We start from the raw sequence: 9,020 nt of genomic DNA, 5'->3' as shown, positions 1-9,020 counted from the left end.
TACCTGTCAGTGTTAAATCTTCATGTAACATTTTTGAGCATGACAAGTCCCCTTAAAGATGATCAATTTTCTGTTAATTGAAAGTATGCCCATTTACTGCTAACACAGCCAATTAATCAGATCAATTGCATAACAGTTCAAATATTGTATGCATTTATATGAATTTCACCTCTTACAAGCACATGCTTAGATAAGTAGCATTTTGACACAATGTTCTCTGAATAACAAGTAATGATTTGCATGTGTGGAACAGCTATCACCGATCAAATATCAGTGGCAACGGTGTTTATATTAACTGACAATTGTAAGCTATGCTGCACTTTCAGGTGAATTACCACTTGATTTCTTACCACATAAATAATTTGGGCCTTACTAACTTCCATACAGGGCACTGTCTCACCAGTTCTTGTCTTGTCATCTGTTTTTTCATAATTTCAGAAACACCAACTCTTTTAGTCCACAGTTGTGTGTAGCTCCAAATTACATTTCTTTTTTGAGTGCAGAAATTTGTAACATTTCATATATTGATAGCTATATTTGTAATAAAGCTCATATTCCATTTTTGGGTCACATTTGCTCTTGTGCTTCTGGCATGATTGAAACCACTGATCATGTTTGTTAGTTTGTGAACATTGGTCTCTATTTTGAGATCTTTGGATACTTCTTATTTTTAGCAATATCAATTACTTATTAAGCCTCAAGTAGTATTTTTTTTGCTGACTGATGTTAACTCTGAAGTTACATGATCTGTAGCCAAGTTTTTACCATTGTGGTATCCTTGAGACATCCCTTTGTTATGGGATAATTATGTATTGCTGGTATAATTTTATTTATTTGTTATTCTCTGCTTGTTACTGACATATGATCTGTGATTGTGATCTGTGATAAATATTGTACTGTTTGATTTAAGACCTCAAGTTAAATAAGTTAAATAAGGAAAGTAGGGACAAAAGAAAATAAAAACATTAAGTTAATATGGTTTTGGGGATAAACAGTCTAAAAGCTAAAAAAAGATTTAAAAAATACTCCATGGTACTGTGTGTATCCATCTTTTCTTAAATGTTATTAATGATTGATACATGAAAGAACCCAGGATTAAACAGCACTGATCTACAGACTTCACAAGTCAGTACAAAATGAAGACCCATATTTTACAACATTCTACAACCAAATGGTTGATGTTTCTTCATACACAAAAATAATCTCTCTCATAATCTTTTCCATTGAGAAGAACTTTTGGCTAAATTTTATTTTTGAATAATGAACAGCTAGCCACTTACCCTCTCTTGATAAAACAATTAACAAATGTGGTAGTACAGCTAGTCTACTCCATTTCTTTTTAAAAACTGATATCTCTTTCAGAGTTTTCTTTTTTCCAAATAGATTCCCTAAATTAATTGTTTAATGCACAACTAACCTCAAACTTGCAGACTTGCTGATGGGAAATGTTACAGCTCATTTTGTGGAAGCCACAGTGCTTACAACTGGTATTTATCATGAGGTGGCACTTTAGAAAACATTATGGCAGCTGTTCTACTTTTTTGGAAAGCAGACTTAAAAGAACCAGTGCAAAATATGCTTACAAATAAGTTGTAATTATTTGCATATTCAATGTTCATTCCTTGCTGTGTTTCTAGTCCAGACTAGAGATGGGCACGAACCGCATTACGAACTTCAAAACCCCACAAAAATGGCGATCGCGCGATCACGATCCGGCGGCTCATGATTGTCCACAGCCAACGAACCAGCGTTCGGAAGAGGCCCGGTTCGGTGCCTTCGGCCGCGGTTCAGGAAACCAGACAGTCAGGCGCCAGCAATCAACTCCCCTGGCAACGGAGCCGGGGGAATGCCTGAACTCTGCCTGTGCTCCTACCTGTCGCCCTGGAAACCCAAATGGAAGCCCAGCTTACCTTGATCGGCAGGTCTTCCTTCCAACCATGGAGCTGCAAAGCAGTTACAAGTTGGGAGAAGACACCCAGGGGAGGGAGGGAGAAAGGGGTGTTCTGTAGCCACGGGCATGCCAATCTCATCCTTGCAAACCCTGATAGGCAGCTCTGATGGCCAAACACAGACCTCCTGCGTTGCTCAATGGGACCTGTGCTTATTAATAGCCGTGGGCTCCCAGGCTGGGTTTCACTTTCAGCGAGCAGTGGAGTGGGATAGAGCTCTTGCTTGCCACTTGCTAGCCTTTGGGGAAAGAGACTAATTCAGCTTGGTTCCAGGGCTGCTACCTGGCTGCTAGCTGCTGGCTGGCTCTGGGGCCAAGCTCAGTGGGCACCTCAGCTGGAGGCTCTAGTCCCTCCTTCCCTCTGGTGCCAGGGCTGCTGCCAGGCCCTGGGGCCAAGTTCAGTGGGCACCTCAGCCGAGGGCTCACATAAGTGCCTGATTTATTCAGGTCTGTGGGAGTGGTGGGCTAGGGCTCTAGTCCCTCCATCCCTCTGCTGCCAGGGCTGCTGCCAAGCCCCGGGGGGCACATGGGCTGAGGACTCACCAAATGATTCTTATTATCACAATCCTAATCATTTTAATTATGATTCTTATTATTACTATTATTATTCTTAGTCTCTGTGCCTGTTCTGCCCAGGCATCTTGGTGTGCTGGGCTATGGCTGTAGCCGCAGCCTCTGGTTCCAGTGCTGCTGCCAGGCCCTGGGGCCAAGCTCAGTGGGCACCTCAGCTGAGGGCTCACACAGTATTATTAGTGCCTGATCTGTTCAGATCTGTGGGAGTGGTAGGCTAGGGCTCTAGTCCCTCCCTCTCTCTGGTGCCAGGGCTGCTACCAGGCCCTGGGGCCAAGCTCAGTGGGCACCTCGGCTGAGGGCTCACATTGATTAATATTAATCAGTGCCCGATTGGGTCAGGTCTGTGGGAGTGGTGGGCTAGGGCTCTAGTTCCTCCCTCCCTCTGGTGCCAGGCCTGCTACCAGGCCCTGGGGCCAAGCTTAGTGGGCACTGTGGCGTAGGGCACACAGAGTCATCTCCTTTCCTGTCCTCCTTAATTCTAGTTTGGTGGCACAATGAGTCTTCCTGTTGTGTTGGTCGCCAAGGGTGGTTGTGGGGTGAAGTGCGATAGCAGTCCTCCTGGTTCAGTTGTGGAAAGCAGTATTGGGTGTGGCTCAGGGGCAGCAGAGAGTCCTCCCACTCCCCCCAATTCACCTGTGTGGGCTGAGGAGGAGGCCCAAGAGGTCTTTGCGCAGGGGGGAGAGAATCTCTCTCAACATTTTGAGGAGGGGTGGGTGGGCGATGGATCCCTGGAGGAATGGTATATGTCTTATGAAAGATCCCTCCCGTCTCCGTCCCAAAATCTCGGTGGTGTCCCCTCCTGCAGTCTACCCCTCACCCCGTCGTCCATGTCCAGCCCCGCAGCACAGGCTGTAACCATTCGTCCTCCTTCCCCTGGGACAGTTAGCAGTCGATGTTTCAACGCCTCTGTATGGAGGCACTTTCGGGCCCTTCCTGATGACCCCCGTGTGGTGCGGTGCCATGCCTGTGATGTCCTGGTGCGCAGGGGCAAAAACCTGAAGCACCTGTCTTTGACGGCCCTGACTCGGCACCTGAAGAGGCACCATCTGAGCCTGTCTCCCTCTTCACCCAGTGAAACATCCATTGGGGGGAGAAAGGGGGCCACCAGCTCTTCTGAGCTGGGGTCAGTGGGAGGATCACTTTACCCTGAGGGTGATGCTGGTGAGAGCAGAGTGCAGAGTGGCAGGCCACACTCATGGAGGTTGTCCCCTTGGGGTCAGGGACAGCACCGCTTACAACCTTGAGGCTGATGGCTCAGGAGGCGGCTGCCGCTGCACTGTTCCTCAGTCGGACCCTCGGGTGAGGACCTGTGGTGGCTGGGGGATCAGGCCCCCGGTCTGAATGACACATCCTCTCCCTCCCACGCTGGGAATACCAGCATGCTCCTCTTTGGCCTGGCGGTTGCGGGGGGATCTTCCCACTTACCTCCCACATGACAGGTCCTCTCCCTCCCATCCTTTCCGGCAAGGCAGGAAGGTGGGTGATGCTGCTGATGGTAGCCTTCTTTGGGCACTTGCGCAGCAGCTCAGGAACTGTTTCACATATAGTTCAGCCGCACGGTGCCCCCATCCATCGCAAACGCAGAGACCTCTGAGCAGAGGGGAATGGGTAGTTCGACTCATGTCTGATGTCAGCTGCTGCTGCTGCTGCTGTCACGTTTCCGTCTCCCCCTCTCAGGAACCACTCTGACCTGTCCAAACAATGTCTCCTGTCCTGCCCATCCCCTGCTTTCCACAAAGGCAGGACGGCGAATCAGGTCAGCCCCTGCTTCACGAGGGACTGTCCTGTTACTGCTCCCTCCTTGGTTACACAGCTTGGTTGCGATCGCGCAGCCAATTGTATTGTATAGGGATACAGTCAGTTGAAAACCTGGCAGCTCCCCTGTCAACAGGACTGACGGGACCCCTTTCAGCTGGGTGGGAATGTGTCCCACAACTCCCGTCCTTTCCGTCAAGGCAGGAAGGTGGGTACTGTTGGCTGCCACCATATTATTCCTCAGTGGGACCCTGAGGTGAGGACCCGCAGATGCTGGGGAATCTTCCCCCTCCCCCTCCTCATGATGACATGTCCTCTCCCACCCACTCCAGGAATACCAGCGCACTCCTCTTTGGCCTGGAGGTTGGGGGGATCTTCCCACTTACCCCCCACATGACAGGTCCTCTCCCTCCCATCCTTTCCAGCAAGCCAGGAAGGTGTGTACTGTTGGCTGCTACCACCGCACTGTTTCTCAGTGGGACCCTCGGGTGAGGACCCACGGATACTGGGGGAACTTCCCCCTCCCCCTCCTCATGATGACATGTCCTCTCCCATCCACTCCGGGAATACCAGTGTGCTCCTCTTTGGCCTGGAGGTTGGGGGGGATCTTCCCACTTACTCCCCACATGACCTGTCCTCTCCCTCCCATCCTTTCCGGAAAGGCAGGAAGGTGGGTAATGTCGGCTGCTGTCGAAATTCTCCTCAGTGGGACCCCGTGGAGAGGACCCACAGTTGCTGAGGGATCTTCCCCCTCCCCCTCCTCATGATGACATGTCCTCTCCCTCCCATCCTTTCTGGCAAGGCAGCAAGGTGGGTACTGTCGACTGCTGTCAAAATTTTCCTTACTGGGATCCAGAGGTGAAGACCCACAGTTGCTGGGGGATCAGGCCCCTGTCCGAATGTCATGTCCTCTCCCACCCATGCCGGGAATACCAGGGTGCTCCTCCTTGGCCTGGTGGGTGGGCACATGGGGGGTCTTTCTGGCAAGGGCCAGACCCCCCACCCCCTGAGGGGAGGTGGCTTGACGCCACCTCCCTGTGCCTGCCAGGCCTGGTGGCCACCACCAGTACCCACCTTCCTACATAGCTGGGAATACCAACACACTTCTCTTTGGCCTGGCGGGCAGGCATATGGGGGGTGCTGCCAGCGAGCGGCCAGATCCCCTGCCCCCAGAGGGGAGGCGGCTCGTCACTGCCTCCCCGTGCCCGCCCCATGGTGGAAATACTAGCGCACTCCTTTTTGGCCTGGCGGGCAGGCACATGGGGGGTGCCGCCGGCAAGCGGCCAGACTCCCTGCCCCCTGAGGGGAGGCAGCTCGATGCCACCTCCCCATGCCCGCCAGGCCTGGTGGCCGCCGGCAATACCCACATTCCTACATAGATGGGAATACCAGCGTGTTCCTCTTTGGCCTGGTGGGAGGGCACATGGGGGGTGCCACCGGCGAGCGGCCAGACCCCCTGCCTCCTGAGCGGAGGCGGCTTGATGCCGCCTCCCCATGGCCACCAGGCCCGGCAGCCGCCCCCAGTACACACCTTCCGGCCTGTGCCAGGAATACCAGCATGCTACCAGACCCCCCCCGCCCCCTGAGAGGAGGTGGCTCGTTGCCACCTCACCATGCTGGCCAGGCCTGGCGGCTGCCCCCATTAGATACCTTCCGTCCTGCACCCGGAATACCAGCGTGCTCCTTTTTGGCCTGGCGGGTGGGCTCATTGGGGGTGCCACTGGCAAGTGGCCAGACCCCCTGCCCCCTGAGGGGAGGCAGCTCGATGCCGCCTCCCCATGCCCGCCAGGCCTGGTGGCCGCCAGCAATACCCACATTCCTACATAGCTGGGAGTACCAGCATGCTCCTCTTTGGCCTGGCGGGTGGGCACATGGGGGGTGCCGCCAGTGAGTGGTCATATCCCCCACCCCCTGAGGGGAGGCAACTCGACACGGCCACCGCTGGTACACACCTTCCTGCCCTCACTGGGAATACCAGTGTGCGCCTTTTTGGCCTGGTGGGTGCGCACATGGGGGGTGCTGCTGGTGAGTGGCTAGAGCCCCTGCCTCCCTGTGCCCACCAGGCCCAGTGGCCACCACCAGTACCCACCTTCCTATATAGCTGGGAATACCAGCACGCTCCTCTTCGGCCTGGCGGGCGGGCTCATGGGGGGGGGTGCCGCTGGCAAGCGGCCAGACCCCCCGCCCCCTGAGGGGAGGCAGCTCATCGCCACCTCCCCATGCCTGCCAGGCCCGGCGGCTGCCATCAGTACCCACATTCTTCTCCTTGCTGGGAATACCAGTGCACTCCTTTTTAGCCTGGCGGGCAAGCACATGGAGGTGCCGCCAGTGAGCAGCCAGACCCCCTGCCCCCTGAGGGGAGGCAGCTCGCCACCACCTCCCCGTGCCCGCCAGGCCCGGTGGCCGCCTCCAGTACCCACTTTCCTATATAGCTTGGAATACCAGCGCACTCCTCTTTGGCCTGGTGGGCGGGCACATGGGGGTGCTGCTGGCAAGCAGCCAGACCCCCCGTCCGCTGAGGGGAGGCAGCTCATCACCACCTCCCCGTGCCCGCCAGGCCCGGCGGCCACCCGCAGTACCCACATTCCTGCCCTCGCTGGGAATACCAGCACGCTCCTTTTTGGCCTGGAGGGTGGGCACATAGTGGATGCCATTGGTGAGCAGCTACACACCCCGCCCCCTGAGGGAAGGGAGCTTGCCACTGCCTCTCCGTGCCTGCTAGGCTCGGCGGCCGCTATCAGCACCCATGTTCTGTACACTGAGCCAACATCAACCGGTGGCTCTAATTGTATCAAGTGGGAGTTTCCTGGGGGTCTTGGATTGGAGAGGGTGTAACTCCAAGATCCCTTTTGCAATCTTGTTCAAACTTGGGTGATGGCTGTAGGAGAGCCTGCAAAAGACTCCCAGGTAATATGGGCTCTGTAAGTGCCACGGGGGCTGTTCTGCACCCAACGAACCATGAACCGCAAACCGGTTCGGCAACGGGAAAAGTTTATTGCACTTCGTGATCTTGGGATAGTCGTCAGCACCGAACCACAAACCGCTGGTTGGTTAAATTTTTTTGGTTTATGCCCATGTCTAGTCCAGACCACAGAGATTTTTGTCTAGTAATATGTTTGGAGATGGTAAACTACAATGGAGATGGCTGAATCACTTTAGACTGATCTTATTTTGTGTATAAGAGCACCCAATGGTGTGAGCTTCACTTGCAATCTGGTCTGTGCCAGATATGGATTTACTACCCCAGTGAAAACTAAACCATAGAAATCTACATATACTTTTTTCACAAAAGATGCTGTGTGATCTTCTATTAGACCAGCATAGCAGTTTTACAGCAGAGATATTTGAGATTTCAGAAACAATCCTCAGACCAAAATGAAGCCCAGAATAACTATGCTGATGATTTTAAGGCCATCAAAATGTTAAAGCAGAACTTTGAATGAAGAAAAAATATTTAGTTCTTGTTCTTACATGTAAATTGTTCTGTGTTTGAAAAATCTGGAGAAATAGCACTCCTATCATGTGTTTCTCTTAAGCATCCCAATTAATTGTATCTCTTAGGTAAAGCATAGCAGAACACAGGCTATTGGTACTGGATACTTATTTATGTATTAAGCAAAACATTTTTATCCCTGTCTTCTGCCCAATTAGGGTCCTCGATGAGTCAAGGTTAAACTTGCTTTACTGTTCATTCAACCATCATCTTGAACAGAAAACATAACTAGAATAACAATGGGGTTTAGAAGATTGACAAACTATCAGTACTATCAAATAATTTGCAACCTGCAGCATCATTTGTTATACCCAGTTACTTAACCACCATGAGACAATAGCCTCCACAGGACAAGGTTCTCTTCAGTCAAAGGAAATATCATCTCATTTCTAGCATCTAAATACCAAGGACATTCAAGAAAAATGTAGTCAATAGTATCAATTTTCTGTAATCCATAGGCAAACAGCCTATCAGAGATATACCAGTGTATCTTCCTATCATAACTGCTGAAGGAAACTCATTCAGATATGCCAACATAAAAACCCTTCCGTATCTCAGTATAGGCAGAGTCCAGAAATATTTTGAATACCCCCATTGCTGGATAAAAATGGAGAAACTTTAACAGAGAACAGAGAGAAGGCAGAAAGGCTCAATGGATGCTGATGTGAATGCTGATGCAAAAGCCATAAATCTCATTGTAACTACACTGGCAAATTCCCAATTGGTGTATATTAAAAAAAAGAAAACTGCAAAAGACATGGTGGAATTTCTTAGGAGAGTCTTTGGGTGACAGGACCAGATCTGTAAAATTGCTTTATTTAGAGAACGTTTTTCAACTAAATGGCAAGAAATTGGAAATGTGCATACATCATTATTGAATCTCATTGATAAACTAGCTACTGCAGGAAAAATACTAGATAATTTAAAAATTGGCTTGTTCTTAAGCTTACTTCTAGAAAATTACTCCAGTTTTAGCAGCTCTGTTATTACAAAAGGAGTAACGCTGGAGGAAATGCTCAGTTAGATAAGGTCAGAGTACCATAAACAGAGATCTTATCAGGAGGAGACCAAATGCAAATGGTCAGAGAGGCCAGATCCAAAGGAGCTGGACTTAGGCAAACTGATCACAGCAAAACCTTCCTGACCAAGGAGATGAGGTGGATTCTGTCCTCTGTGAGCAGCTTAATGGGGTATTCAAGAAACATGAACTTGAAGTTAGTTAAAGTTAGAGATTTTAACTTCCCTGATGTG

Source organism: Eublepharis macularius, chromosome 8 (assembly GCF_028583425.1).
Source record: "Eublepharis macularius isolate TG4126 chromosome 8, MPM_Emac_v1.0, whole genome shotgun sequence".
Taxonomy (NCBI): Eukaryota; Metazoa; Chordata; class Lepidosauria; order Squamata; family Eublepharidae; genus Eublepharis; species Eublepharis macularius.
Note: the sequence above shows the minus strand (reverse complement) of the source record.